Below are 15,853 nucleotides of genomic sequence, written 5' to 3' on the forward strand. Positions count from 1 at the left end.
CTCTCGTTCTGGTGGAGTTCTGGAGTCGACGGGGAGCGTGTTCGAGGATCGATTTATTGCATCTAGACGAGACGCGATAAATCAATCCCTGATAGATCGATCACTACCTGCCGATCCGGTGGGTAGTGTGGATGTATTTTGAGACTAACCATTTTATTTGAGCATAGACTTTCATGGGCTAAAACCCACTTCATCGGATGCATGCAGTGGAAGATACAGTAGGAAAATATATATACACAGAAAACAGGAAAAATCAGACTAAAAAAAAAGTATCACATTAAAAAAAATCCTTTCACATTTTTTATTAAGTAATTTTAAATTCATGTTTGAATTTACCTGGATGTCTTCCTTCTCTCTCCTTTTCACATATCTTATATCTTCAACAGTCATTGAGGTTGCACTGAATTGTCCCCACTAAGAGTGAAAAATCAACACTGAAATCAGGCAGAGAGAAAGTAGAAAAGTAACTCAGATCTGCTCAATAATGTATTAAACTTCATGATCTTTTAAGAAAGGCTCTTCAGGGCACTATGCAGATTAGGAGATTGGGAATGCAATAGGGTTTATTACCACAAGGTCTTTGGTTTCAGTCTAGCTAAAGGTTGGGAGAGACTTTCCGTGAGAGGCATCTGATGGTTGTTTGGAGGACTGCGTAAAACAAGTTGGTGATTCTTACTTCTTTCCCTGGTAGAACTGAGTTACATAGCCCAAAAGACCCACCATCAAAATTGACAATCTCAGGAGACGGGTCGGGGCACATGGTCCCTCTGGGATAGGGTTGAAGCACACTGGCAGTGGCTTATGAAACTTGCAGTGTTGTAGCCCATATTCCACCTGTTGTGTCCAGTAAAAATAGAGGACTTCATTATTCAGGGCCTGCCAGTCTGACTCTTTCACCAGCACTACATTGATTTTATAATTAAAATAAATGAAAAGGATACATAAGGTCTCAGTCAGCTTCTTGCTGAGTTTCTTCTAGTTCTTATACTTCAAGATCAAGGGGGCCATTTGTTGTATGTCTTATGAGGACATCCGTTTCACTAAGAACTGGGCTGAGACTCCCATCTCATTTTCTACAGGTATCTGTAGATACATTTTTAGTAAATCTGATCAGAATTGGAATTAGTTACTTAGAGATAAAAGCAGCAAAGAATCCTGTGGCACCATATAGACTAACAGATGTTTTGCAGCATGAGCTTTCGTGGGTGAATACCCACTTCTTCGGATGCAAGCAGTGGAAATTTCCAGGGGCAGGCAGGCAAGCAAGCAAGCTAGAGATAGGCAGGCAGGCAAGCAAGCAAGCTAGAGATAACAAGGTTGATCTAACCTCGTTATCTCTAGCTTGCTTGCTTGCCTGCCTGCCCCTGGAAATTTCCACTGCTTGCATCCGAAGAAGTGGGTATTCACCCACGAAAGCTCATGCTGCAAAACGTCTGTTAGTCTATAAGGTGCCACAGGATTCTTTGCTGCTTCTACAGAACCAGACTAACACGGCTACCCCTCTGATATTAGAGATAAAAGGCTCTATATCCCAATTTCCCATCCCCTAAGCTGTCCAATTTAATGCCCTTCCATAACTTCTTGATACTCTATCCTTTTTATGACTGGGGAAAAATTATTCCTCCTTTCTCCATTTTGTTTAATTTTTCTTGGATCTTGTCTACATGTGGGGTAATACACACAACGGGGATGTGATTTGTAAAGTGAACTAACTGGCCCTACTGGTGCACACTAAAAGTTCCCTAGTGCGCTTTAACATAGTGCTGTTTGAAACAACACTACATTCAAGTGCACTAGGGAATTTTTAGTGCACACCAACAGGGTATACATGGTCCAATTAACACGACACACATTAGTGCACTTTAGAAATCATATCCCATAGTTTGCATTACCCCACTGTGTAGACCTGGCCTTGGACTCCTGCTAGTTGTTGTGATCTTGACTAGGTAATTTACTGTCCCATTTCACAGCCTTTAATGGCTGTGCTGGTTGCCAGAGATGGAAATCAAAGAGAACCAAAAAGGTTTTTAAAGATGTTTTCTTTGAAATTGCTTTTCTCTTTTTTTCTCCAGGAGAAGGCCTACTGTTTGACAAGTTTATTTTGGAATGAAAGGAGGAGCAGTGGAGGGGACATGGGGTATGTTTATGAACATAAGTGAAAGGCAAAGCCCTAGAAACAGGGAGACAATTCCTTTGAAAAGATGGAGCTTGTCTGAGCATAAATGAGAAATGGGTCACCTGTATGGCCATGCTGTGATTTGGACAAAAGAAGCATTTTCCAAATACTTTGGGGAATTTTAAAAGAGTATAACTTTGTATAACGGTGTGGCCATTGTTAACATGTATAGCTATGCAAGCTAAGTTAATGCTATAAGGGTGTCACAGTTAGGGGGCTCACCCACTTTCTGGGTGCTCTGAATGCACCCACTTGGGCCTCTTCTTGCCTTTACCTGTCTCAGGGTGGAATCACATAACTCTTCCACAAGTTCCTGGGCACACTACCCTTTATATACCAACTCTATAGGTCTGACTGGGTTTTGGGCACCTGCATTTCCTTCAGTTAGGAACCTGTGACTGGTGATATAGCTCACCAGCTTTTAAAAAACAAAGTCTTTTGATTCAGGATTTGGATCAAAGCAGAGGGAAAAAAATGGTAAAACTGGCCACCTACACATGTGTCATCTAATCTTATGCTTTGCTAGAATATAAACTAGATGGGCTTTCCTCTGAACTTACAGGAGCTGAACAGAACCAGAATGTTAAGCTGCATCTACTCTAGGGACTTTGGCCAGCAGTGATCAAAGATCATATGTTGGTCAAGGATCATACCGCTGCACACTCCTGACTGACATAGCTATGCTGACAGGAAACTGTAGTGCACACATAGCCCTAGCGTATGCACAGTTATACTGGTATAGATGTGCTTTATAATGATAGAGTGTATTCCCATCTAGGAAGGGGAATAAGATCTACCATTCTAAAGAACCTTTAACCATGCTAGGGCTTATACCAGCATAATTATTTTGGTAAATAATATCACAGCCCTAACTGACATAGTTACACTGGTATAAAAAACTGTGTATAGACCAGGCCTTACAGGGTATGTCTACACTGCAGCTGAGAGCATACCTCCCAGCCCAGGTAGACAGACTTGTGCTAATTCCATAGCAGTGTTGACATTGCAGCAGGGCTGGCAGCATGGTCTGGTTACCTGAGTGTAAGGGCTTGGCTACACTTGAAAGTTGCAGCGCTGGGAGTTACAGCGCTGGTCATCCAGCTGTGTAGGAACAGCGCTGGTGTGTGGCCACACTCACAGCTACCAGCGCTGGTGTGTGGCCACATTTGCAGCGCTGTTGGGAGTGATGCATTATGGGCAGCTATCCCAGTGTTCAAGTGGCAGCAACGTGCTTTTCAAAAGAGAGGGGTGGGGTGGGGCGTAGTGTGACAGGGAGCGGGCGAGAGAGAGAGAGTGGATTTTTGGAGCCAACACTGTGTGTTACCTTCCTGCCTTGAAAAATCAGAAAATGTTCCTGATCCCTTACCCTTAACTCTTAACTGCAAACAGCCTGCAGCCAACGGACTCCCTCTCTCCCCTCTGCCCCGTTTCTGTCAAGCAAACACTCACTCCCTGCCTGCCTCATTATCTCATTTGATTGTTCACAGCCAGGTACAGATTGATCACAGCAAACAGGAGCTGTGTTTGTTTTTTAGATAAGCAGCTCCGGGAACAACGGAGCTCCTCCGGAGCTCCGAGTTCACAACAAAACAAAGAGAGGCTGCATAACAAAACAAAGAGAGTAATTTAGTTAAAAGCATTCTGGGATATCTGCTAATACCCTGGAGGCCAATAACAGCGCTGGTGTGTGTCCACACTTGACGAGCAGTGCTGGATCACCAGCGCTGCAATCGCTACACCCCAACCAGACCAGGTGTACAGCCAGCGCTGCAGCCAGGGAGTTGCAGCGCTGGATGTGCCTTGCAGGTGTGGACATTTACTAATTGCAGCGCTGGAAAGCCTCCACCAGCGCTGCAACTTTCAAGTGTAGCCAAGCCCTTAGTCTGTGGGTCCAAGCTTGGGTGGCTAGCCTGAGCCGCTGCCCATGCAGCAATATTCACACTTCTGTTTTTAGCATGCTAGCTTGAGCAGAACTAGCATGTCTGTCTACCTGGTCTGGGAGGCAGACTCCTGAAGCTGCAGCATAGACATACCTGCATTCTCCAAGCAAGCTCAGCTCTGCATGAGTATCTGTGTGACTCTCTGCTACTCTCACGGTACGTCTACACTACTCGCTGGATCGGTGGGTAGCGATCGATCTGTCGGGGATTGATTTATCGCATGTAGTGTAGATGCAATAAATCAATCCCAGATCGCTCTCCCATCGACTGCTGAACTCCATCAGCGTGAGAGGCAAAAGCAAAGTTGACGGAGGAGCCGTGGCCGTCGATCCCGCACCGTGAGGACACGAAGTAAGTAATTTTAATTCGATCTAAGATACGTTGACTTCAGCTATGCTATTCTCATAGCTGAAGTTGCATACCTTAGATCGATCCCCACCACCCCAGTGTAGACCAGGCCTCAGTGTGACCTACCTGATTCAAACTGGTTTTGATGCTCCCAAGAAGCACAGGCTAGAGCCATTAAAGATACTTGCTCTGTTATTGTCTCTTAAAGACCCTTACGTGTAAGCTGTTAGACTATTGGAAAGGGCCTCTCCCTCTTTCCCTAGGTGGATAGGCTCTCCTACCCTGGCAGGCAGGTAGGGTGAACTATCTGAGGGTATGGAAAATATCACTCTGGCAGGTCCAGATTCATTATTAAAAAGCATCCCCATGTGTGCCACAACATGTAATCAAACATCATGCTTCAGGGCATAGAAATTCACCACACACTCACATCTTGAATACAACATTGCGCAAGTTGAGAGAAGCATGGTGGAGGGGGATGGGTTAACTTCCCCCACAGGTACTGGGAGAGACAAGGTCTCTTATTGGACCAACTTTAGCTTTCGAGCTTTGCAGAGCTCATCAGGGGGTCTTACAAATTGTTGTAATGAGCCATAAAACCAGTCTCTCTATTGAGTCCATGTTTTTTAGTGTTTAGCAGGGTTATGAATTTAAGTTCCCATGCTCATCCCATGTACAAAGTTGTGCATGTTTCCTTTGAGGACAAGGACTGAGAGGATTAATATGGAGTGACCGCTTTATGAAAAGTGTTTGCCTACATGCGATAGGGTGTTTTTGTCAACAGGTATTGTCTAATGCTGTAAGCAGGATACCAGAGGAGGTCAGGAATTTTTTGCTGGAATGATTTGCCCATTTTGCAAAATTGAAACTTTCCCGTTGAAAGTTTTGGTTTTGCTGACCATTTTTGATTTTCCATTAGAGAAACTGAAATGACAACTCCCTGGCCAGTGGCAGAAAGTGAAAAAGACAAGTGCCTTCCAGGTGGGCATCTGGGAAGCCAATGAATTCTGTTTCAGTTCTCATAAACAGATTTTTTTCTGCAAATTCCTTCCCATGAAAATTTTCCACTTTTTAACTTGTTCTCACTAGCTACTTTGTCCTATAACCTAACTCCATATCAGCTGTGAATCTATTCTGGGGCCTTCTTCCCTCTTGATAAGCACCAAGAGCAGATCTCTTTCTGTCAACCAGCTCCAATAAATATTTGGTCCCGACATCCCTGAAACTGCCAAACCCCCTCTATCCTTTCCCTCAAAAGTCATTCTGACTCCCCTGCACAGAGCTGCTGTGCTCTCTGGCAATCCCCTATGTCAGACAAGTGCCAATTTCCCAGCCCAGGCATCAAATTCTCTTGCTATTCTCACACACGTTTAATTCTCTTCCAAGTTTTGGAACATTCCTACTACTATCAGTCATTCCCTCCCAGCCCTCAGAACACACAGCAAGATACAGTTGTAGCTGAGATCAGAATCTATATCAGGGGTCAGCAACCTTTCAGCAGTGGTGTGCCGAGTCTTCATTTATTCACTCTAATTTAAGGTTTCGCGTGCCAGTAATACATTTTAATGTTTTTAGAATGTCTCTTTCTATAAATCTATAATATATAACTAAACTATTGTTGTATGTAAAGTAAATAAGGTTTTAAAAATGTTTAAGAAGCTTTATTTAAAATTAAATTAAAATGCAGAGCCCCCCAGACCGGTGGCCAGGTGAGTGCCACTGAAAATCAGCTGGTGTGCCGTGTTCGGCACACGTGCCATAGGTTGCCTACCCCTGATCTATGTGAATGCAGAGAAACTCCTATGACATTGGTGGGATTACTCCACATGTATACTAGAGTAACTCAGGCCTGATTTACACTAGGAAATTAGTATAACTATGTCACTCAGGGGTGTGAAAAATCCTCACTCCTGAGCAATGCAGTTAAACTGACCTAACCCACAGTGTAGATAGTGAGGTGGATTACAGATGCCGCCGGGAGAAACTTAGGTAGCGTCTTCATGGAAGTGCTAGAGCAGCTTTGCTGCACTGGTGCTGCTGTAGTGTCTTATGTGTTGACAAGCCCTGAGAGCAGAATATCTGAAACCTAGGTTTCAGGGTCCATCACCTGGAAACTAGACAGCTTTCTAAGGATTAATTAACATACTCCCTTCTCCAGTGTACGTATTCCTCTTTCCACCCTTTCTGACCATAGTGGAGTCTTGTCTTCTCCATTTTAAGGCTTTTTATCTGGCCTGTATTTCATTCACTTGGTTTCTTTTGTCTCATTTGAAATCCTGATGGTTACTATGTTATTACTCATTCTTCTATCACCAGCTGGAACCTGCCTAGCTTTGATCTTGGCAGTACATTAACCAGTCATTTGGTGGCATGACTTTCAAATCATTTAGGATCCAAATTTAGGTTTAGTGTTTAAAAAAAGGAAAGGCATCAAACTGAACAATAAAAGTGCTTGCATTCATTAAATAACAAAACATTCAACTACAAATGTGTTTAAAATATCACACACACACACACACACACATATAAATGTAGGCCATGTTGGAATCCCATCACAACTGCACTGAATTAGTGCAGGGGAACCAGGACATGAAACTTAAGAGTGTCATTTCACTGCTCTAGCATAGTAAAGTGCCAGAGTAAACAAATACCATCAAGTACAAGAGATTTTTAATAACCTGGGGTGTTACTAGTGACATAGGCAAATACTACTTTAAAAAATGATTTTTAATCTTTAAATTACCATTAAGCCAACTTCCTGGAGGACTGCAAATCTTGAGGAGTGGGGAGAAGGAGCACACCTCTTTTGGTGGCTGACTTAGAGGGGGCCTAAAGTAAACAGAATAAAAAGAAACACAAAACAGGTGGGGTTCAGGTCTTACACTACCTGCTCCATAAACTGGGATGTTATTTACCTGTATTCGCCCTTCAGAACCCATCAGAAGAACAGGAAGCTAAATGAAGGCCTTTCTCTCAGGGAGTTTAATACGTGAGAGTGACTCTGTATGCCTGAACATGTGTATTTTTGGTGTGTGTGGGAGAGAGTCTGTGTAGGGATAACAGTCTTGCCAACCACAAGCATTCAAAAATCACATGTCATATCCCCACAAAACAGGTGACTGGCTTAAAAGTGTGAGATTTAAAACATACCTTTTGGGTTCTTTTCATTTTCCTTCTGGTGTTGGAATGTTTAGGGTTGCATTTTCAAGCTTTTCTCTGCAGTCATCAGGGCTAGACAGTTTTTAAAAAACAATGAGAGCTGAGATTCTAAGCTGTTGGGACTCAAACACAAAATGGTATTAGCATTACCAGTTGTCCCGATTTTATAGCGACAGTCCCGATATTTGAGGCTTTTTCTTGTATAGAAGGCTATTACCCCCCACCTCTGTCCCGATTTTTCACACTTGCGGCCTGGTCACCCTATTGGTAATAGTGGATATAGGTTGTGTGTGTTTATGGTTTGTATTGCGTAAGTGGGTGAGATACACACCTAAGTGTACACTGTGTGGGAATGTGGACTTGAGTGTTTGGATGTAGGATGTATACATTTGGGTGCACACAGGAACACAGTCTTAAGTAGGCTGGGTCACCTGGGGTTGTGGACCTACAAGGTAGGTCTAAGGCCAATTGGCCACTGGCAAGCGGAGAGTAACACATCTTAGTCTGAAAGTCATGCTCCATGACTGGGAAACAGGTAGGGAGGCTTGGCTATCCCTGCCCCTGGTGTTTTCTCTTGTACGTTGCCTGCTCCTTTTGGGACATGATGCTACTAGCAGTAATGCCACAAAGTACATTTGTGGCCTGGGGTGGATGCACGAGATTTAACTTTGCATTTGAGGCTGAGAATGAGTCACAGACTGTTTTGGTTTGTCTTCTGAGTTTTGAACTTCTGAGTTTTGTAACTGGCCTTTTGCCAGCCAGAGGGCAACGTGTCATTATTCTCTGCTTCATCACTGCTCTGCACCGCATCCATCTCCAGTTAGCTTCTAACTGAGCAGATTCAGTCACACAGTGTCCCCTGACTGGCGAGTGAAGTCTATACCACTCTGATTCTGTTGTCCAGTATTAAGAATCAGGTCCCTGTCCACCTCAAAGGAAGCAAGAGCATTATAAATATATTCATACAAGTTGTTTGAGCTCTAAGATGTTTTGAATAGCCACATTCCGTTGTTGATCCTGGCACTTCTCTAAGAGCAGGGGCGGCTCTAGGATTTCCGCTGCCCCAAGCACGGCGGCACGCCGCGGGGGGCGCTCTGGCGGTCGCCGGTCCTGCGGCTGTGGTGGACCTCCTGCAGACGTGCCTGCGGAGGGTCCGCTGGTCCCGCGGCTCCGGTGGACCTCCCGCAGGCATGCCTGCGGATGCTCCACTGGAACCGCTTGCCGCCCTCTCGCGGGAGGCCGCCCCAAGCGCGCGCTTGGCGTGCTGGGGTCTGGAGCCGGCCCTGTCTAAGAGCACTTTCAGTCTCCTGGGGAACGGCAGCATATGTGTACATTGTGATGTATTGAAAACTGTGTTAAAATTATCTGTACCTTTAAATCCTCCGTGGTTTTCTGGGTCCTGCTTGCAAGCTAGGGGCTCTGTAAGGAAGTATGCAATCAGGTCCTAGAAGCAGTCAGTCAGCAAACAGACAGCCTAGAATAAGGAGGAATGGGCTGTGCCTCTCTGCCTTGGGGAGCATGGTGCTTTGTCTTTCTGTTTCGGGTTTGTGCTATTCTGAATTCTAAGAAATCAAGTAGTGTCAGGTTGCAATCTTCCATTAAGAATATTTGTTTTAATCTAACTTCTCTGTGTGTATGCTGTGAACAAAACACAAGTGTAAACAGAGTCAGTGTTATATACCCCACCCCTTTGATAGGGTAGGATGAGTTTAAATAATACTTGGTCTGGTGCTTCAGGAACGTGGAATGTTCAGGGCTGTCAATGCGGGGAGGACATGCTCACTCTATCCTGTCTTTTACTGCCACCGGGCTCTTGCACTTACTGGCTATCAAATGGCAATTGTACTGCTCCAGGTCTGACAGTCTCTAAGTAGGTTCAAAACATAGGGATGATTCCCCCGATGACAACTTCACGGCAGAGGGAGGAGGAAGGAAAGGGTGCTGCTTCCCTCAGTCTGTGGAGTAAAGGCCCTTGGTAAGGCATGAAGAGAAATGAATGGCTCAATCCAAAAACTGGTGAAAATTGCCAGATGCAAGGTCACTTGTGGAGGCAAAGTGCCACTTTTACACCAATGCATTTTTAAACAGAAAATATCTGCATGCAACTTTTAATATGTCAGGTAAAAACCACATGTTGCTTTCAGATTTCTGGTTGTACAAGATGAACAAACCTTAGGTCCTTAATCCTTTCAAAGGCAAAGGCTATAGGTCATTGTGCTCCTTTACAGTTCCCCACAAACACTTTTGTTTGTCTGGTTATGGTTTGGGAACATGGCTCCTGGAAAACATAATATTGTGAAATGTGTTTACTGTTCTGTAATTAATTGGACTCAGTTAAATAATGGTATTACAACTAAATAAAAGGTCTGCTGGATTAATCTCTAGGTGGCCTTGCTTCCCCTTCATCTGGCCTGTAACTGAAAGAGCAGTGCTAATAGCAGCTTCCGACTGCTATCTGCGGAACCAGGCCTTGTAGAAAACCTACCTGGCACTGCCTGTCTGCCCTGGGAGGAAGAAATTATTGCACTGAGCCCCGGGGCTGGAGAGCAGCCTTCCACCTCAGTCACGTGTTTATTTATCTCTCCTTCCTGCATAATATTCTTAGTACAAGTAGATGGCCTGGGTTAGAGGCTTAGCCTATTGAAAATAGCTTGGTGTTGGTTGCATCTCTAAATTACGTGATACCTAAGGCAAGGGGCACCTTTACAAATATGGTTTCTGGGTAAGGTTGCCAACTTTCTAATAGCAGAAAATCAAACACCCTTGCCCTGCCCCCTGCCCCACCCCTTCCCCGAGGTCCCACCCCTGCCTTGCCCCTTTTCCACCTCCCTCCCTCTGTTGCTCGCTCTCCTGCCACCCCCATCACTCACTCATTTTCACTGGGCTGGGGCAGGTGGTTGGGGTGTGGGAGGGGTGAGGGCTCCAGGGTGGGGCCAGAAATGAAGGGTTCAGGGTGTGGGAGGGGGCTCTGGGCTGGGGGTGGGGCTGAGGGATTTGGAGTATGGGAGGGGGCTCCAGGCTGGGGTAGGGGGTTGGGATACAGAACGGGGTGAGGGCTCTGGCTGGGGGTGCAGGCTCTGATGTGGGACTGGGGATGAGGGGTTTGCGGTGCAGGAGGGGGCTCTGGGCTGGGGCCAAGGAGTTCGGAGTGTGGGAGGGGGTGCAGGATCCAGGAGGGAGGTGGGGTGCAGGAGGGGGCTCAGGGCTGGGGCAGGATGTTGGGGTGTGGAAGAGGGTTTGGGGTATGGGCTCTGGGCAGTGCTTACCTCAGGCAGTTCCTGGGAGTGGCCAGCATGTCCCTCAGGCTCCTAGGCATAGAGGCAGCCAGGGGGCTCTGCTGCACGCTGCCCTTGCCCACAGGCACTGCCCCTGCAACTTCCATTGGCTGTGGTTCTTGGCCAATGGGAACTGAGGGGCTGGTGTTCTGGGCAGGGGCAGTGTGCGGAGCTCCCATGGTCACCCCTATGCCTTGGAGCAGGAGGGACATGCTGGCTGCTTCCTGGGAGGCGGAGCCACACAGAATTGGGTAGGGAGTATGCCATCCCCACTGTGCTGCCAACCAGACTTTTAACAGCCTGGTCAGACACCTAGCAACCAGGGCCGGCTCCAGGCACCAGTCCAGCAAGCAGGTGCTTGGAGTGGCCAATGGAGAGGGGCGGCATGTCCGGCTCTTCGGCTGCGGGTCCCTCACTCCCTCTCGGAGCGAAGGACCAGCTGCCGAATTCTGAAGCCACGGTGGTAGAGCTGATTGCGACCACGGCTTTTTTTTTTTTGCGTTGCTTGGGGCGGCAAAACCCCCGGAGCCGGCCCTGCTAGCAACTCTGTTCCTGGGAGAACACAGATTAGACAGGATTAACTCCTCTCACCAGCTTCCTGGCTTATGTGCGGGGATACTGTGGCTTTTTAAAATAGTAGTGACCAGCCTCTGACTTGAACTAACTAATTAGGCCTCAAGTTTGAGAATAAAATATATATTTTTTATGGTAAGGTTATTTTTTCTCTAGATTTTTAATTTCCGAACTTTCCTGAGGAGAAGGACTTGAAAGATGCAATGATTAGAAAAAAACAAAAACCAACCCACAGTAGTTTACATTTCTATAGCAACTTTTACCTGGAAAGATGCTCAAGCACTTTACAAATTGTTCCCTGTTTATACATACAGTCAAACGGGGGAGGTGGGGAGCAGGAGGGTGGGAATAAGGCAGCAGTTCCATGCCAGCAACTTTACAGCTGTAATTGTGGAGGCCGAGAGGCTAGAGGGATGAGCACAGAGTTAAGAAACATTTCACTTCCAGTCCTGGCTCTGTCACTTGCCTTGGGCAAATCTCTTTGCCTCAGTTTCCTCAGCTGTCAAATACAGGAATAAAACTTACTTTCTTCCTCTCATGAGTATGGTGAGGATGAATTGATTAATACTTGTACAGTACTTTGAACATAGTTCCTTGATAATAATTTGGGGGCTGCATTAGAACATTGTAGATATATTAATGTATATTACATACTTATCTTGCATCCGACGAAGTGGGTATTCACCCACGAAAGCTCATGCTCCAAAACGTCTGTTAGTCTATAAGGTGCCACAAGACTCTTTGCTGCTTTTACATACTTATTGAATCTAACAGTTTAAGACAGGAAGTGAAGAATAATAACTTCTCCAAATGAAATGGTGGGAGAGGGGTGGATTTCAGATAAGAAGAATGTAATTATCCAAATTGGAATTTGACCAAATTACTGGAAGTAACTCTACTGTTCTGGAAAACATCATCTTTACTATGGATCTTTAACGTCCACAAGCTGTAAGGTTTTATATTTTAATTAAAAAATATGATCCCGTTTCCCAAGCACTATAATGGGGCATTGGCTCAGAGGGAAATGCCCCTCATTCTCCCACAGTAGTCTGGGATTTTCCTTGGAGAGTGTCCCTCCAAATACTGGCCTCTGCTTAACATTCAGTTTCAGTGCAAACACTGCCTAAGGCAGTGAGACAGTCTTAGTAAGGACCTTCACCCCATGAGGTATCTCAAGGACAAATTTGCCTCTGCTTGATGAAGATACAAAAAGGCTGCTGACTTTGCTAGAATTTTTCTCAGCAAGCATCCAGGGAACTCCTCTGTTAGCAGTAAAAGGTCTGAACTTCAGTTGTGTGGATTTGGGGAGCTCTGTGGACAATAGCTGGGTTGTGACCCAGTTTCCTGTAAGCCCCTTACATGATTAATGAATTGTAATCACTAGTTTTTAATGGCTACTGAAGGACATTTTTAAAGGGAAATAAAACAATATTGTGATTTGAATGTGGGGCACGTGTCTTGTTAATGGAGTCTGAAGCAAAAATATCTGTACCATGGCGTAGCTACTGTGAGAGGACTACATAGAACATAGCACTCTATATGGTATTGGTGACACTGTAGACACCTGCACTGGAGAGTGGTGCATGACTGAGTGGCTATGTGGGGTTTGTGGGGAGATGAGATTAAAGATTAATTTCCATGCTGTTCTGACACAGTAAGACAAAGCCGGGAGCAAGCGTTTGGTTTGCCATGTCATTTACACCCAGCAGGGAGTTGGGATGATATTTCCCCTTTTCTATCCCTGTATAAGAAATGTGTTGCTTAAAGCATGGACTTTCTTCCCACTCACGAGCCCATCCTCACTTCTCATTCAATCCCATAGCAGCCATAATGCTAAATCAGACACACCACTATCTCTTTGGCAATGAGTTCTGATCTTACAAATGCAGGTTTACGACTTCAGCATGAGATTGAGCGGGAGAAGAAAAACTGATTGACAGTCTTCATGGGGCTAGCCTCTCAGCTCTATTGACTTCAATGGAGTTACCTGAATTCATAGCAGCTGAGGATTTGGCCCCATCTATCCCCAGCACTGTGCAGTACACTCCATGGTTATGCGGCTACTGGAAGACACAGCTGTGCTTTTGTGATTCTGGGAGGAATTAGATTAGTGGGAGGACTTCGTGCAGAGTTGTATTAATGCAGAACTCAGACTGTGCACAAACAAGAAAATGCTAGTTTAATTCACCCTGATTACCTGTGAAACCCAGGATGGGAGCTGAGAGCCTTTGCTATGGTGTCTTTCATTAGCTGACATATAATTTGGGCTATGTGAATGCATGAATAGTTGAGCACAATTTAGCTCCTCCTAGATTATTGAGAGTTGATGTCTGTGCAACGGTTGTAAATTTGGAGTAACTCCACTGACTGCAGAGGAAACTCTCCAGGTTAACTCTGGTGTAAATCAGTTGAGAATCTGATTTAAAATGTTTTCAGATTTCCAATCACATCTCAGGTTAGATCTATGCTCTCTAAGTCATAAGGCATTAATATTCACTCTAAGTAATTTGTGAGCAAATGAACACATGGTACAATATTTTTTGTAGATCTCAGAGTATTATAGTAACTTACAGGGGTAAATTCAGTTAGTAGAATCCACGATTTAAAAAAAAAATCAGTTTATTTACACTCATGTTACCCATTCCTAAACTGAGAAGCCAATCTAGTTCTGAATATTTGGCAACAATGCTGGTAAACTGCTAGGTGGGGGTTAATTATGGTTTTTTCATGTTTCTACAAAAATGGCTTTCACACAGAAACAGTTTCTCATACTTACAGCTGAAATTTGTCACCATGGCAATGTTTTGAATTTGTAGGGGTGGGGTTCTGCAGGCAAAGATGATGTGGCTGCTGCCTCAGGAATTTTTTTTTCATTTTTCTTCTTTTTTAACTGCTGTGTGGTTCTAAAGCATTGGAAAGTGATCTTCATGAATGAACCAGTGTGAGCCCTTAGAACTAACCTCTCTCTCCCCCACCCCTTTCTTTTAAAGAAAAGATATTTTAAATTTTGGGTAACTTCCTCCTTTAGTCATCTGTCTCCATGTGTCTTCAGCAGCCACTGATAACATGACAGCAGCCCAGGGGGCACTGCAGGACTATGTTTTGCTTAGCTTCTTGTGATGTCATCACCTGTTGCCAGGGAAACCCAGAATCTTGAACTTGGGTCCCAGCAGCTGAGCCTTGGAGGAAATGTTTTTCAGTTATTGGTTTTAATATGAAAATGTCTTTATCACATTTAAGTCACCATATAATTGTCCAACTGATTTGGTGTCTTAAACAGGTTTCTCTCTGTGGGTGTGTATGTGTGTGTTGGTGTCACTAGGCCTAAGTAAACCAAAGTTGTGACTGCAGGCCTGAGTGAACCAGAGGTCTTCCATGCTGTGAACTTTAACCAGCCTAAGATGCTAACAGACAGCAAGCAAAATGTGTAACTGTCAGCTGTCTCAGCTTGCAGATGCAGGAGTTTGAAACAGCAAAAGCGGCGGGGAGGAGGGGGAGAGGGGGGAGAAAAGTCTACATGCGCCTGGGCCAACAAGGCCAAAGATAAGCATGCGAATGGGAACTTTTCTAACACGCTGAGATGTAATGTTTAAAGTAACTGCTGTTGGGAAGGGAGGGGTGAGGGGGAAAACCAAACAAAAGGCTTACACAAACAAGGGGGGTATAAATGCTGGGACCCCGCCTGCGCGTGGGTGTGCAGGATTTGAGAATGCTTTTTCTCCCTGGCACCTTATTTGGGCTCAAATAAACCTGGTTTTGCTTCTCCACCCTGGTGTGTTAATTAGTGCGACGCACACCGGGCAACAAACCCTGCTGTTGCTCCGCCTCGGGCTCTTTGAGCCGGCAACGTGTGTGTGTGTGTGTGTGTGTGTGTGTGTGTGTGTATATATATATATATAATGAAAGAAATTTGCTGTTCAGCTTTTAAAAAAATACAAATATTAAAAACAAGCACCCCCAACCCCCCAAACCCCCAGACACTGTCAATACAATTTTTATTACTGAGATGTGGCCAATCGCCACATTGACTACAATATGTTGTTAATTTAAATTGCATTGCACCCCTTCCTGCTACCCTCAGTCTCTCTTTAGACTGTGAGAAGAAGGATAATCTCAAGGTTAAGGCACTGGACTAGGACTCAGGAGATTTAGGCTCAGCTATTCTGTCATGACCAACAGGTCCAAATCCAGGCCTGCAGAGTATATAGGAGCAGCCATGCACCAACGCTCCACTTGACAGCCAGCTGACAACTGCTTACCTGGGACCCATAAAGCCCAGCCCCAGTGTGAGGCTCTGCCCCTGGGTTCCGATTGGCGGGGTCCCAGAACAACTGATTGAACCACTGGCCCTACTTAAACCAGCAACAGGAACCTGTCTGAAC

At 45.1% G+C, this 15,853-nt stretch overlaps 1 long non-coding RNA gene across 5 annotated transcripts; it reads right to left on the minus strand.

The window, feature by feature from the left end:
* Positions 1-8: 8 nt before the first annotated feature.
* LOC120373797 lies at positions 9-14,553 on the minus strand. Of its 5 annotated transcripts, XR_005585735.1 has the most exons (9): positions 14,248-14,553; positions 9,795-9,901; positions 9,447-9,578; positions 8,995-9,042; positions 7,615-7,695; positions 942-1,083; positions 721-834; positions 337-414; positions 9-62 (listed from the first exon to the last, which is right to left on the minus strand). It is a non-coding gene; the product is annotated as an uncharacterized LOC120373797 (long non-coding RNA). The 5 variants fall into 5 exon arrangements; XR_005585723.1 differs by having other exon boundaries at positions 721-1,083; XR_005585726.1 differs by having other exon boundaries at positions 721-1,083; positions 8,995-9,097.
* Between the last annotated feature and the right edge of the window lie 1,300 nt (positions 14,554-15,853).

Source organism: Mauremys reevesii, linkage group 1 (assembly GCF_016161935.1).
Source record: "Mauremys reevesii isolate NIE-2019 linkage group 1, ASM1616193v1, whole genome shotgun sequence".
Lineage (NCBI taxonomy): Eukaryota > Metazoa > Chordata > Testudines > Geoemydidae > Mauremys > Mauremys reevesii.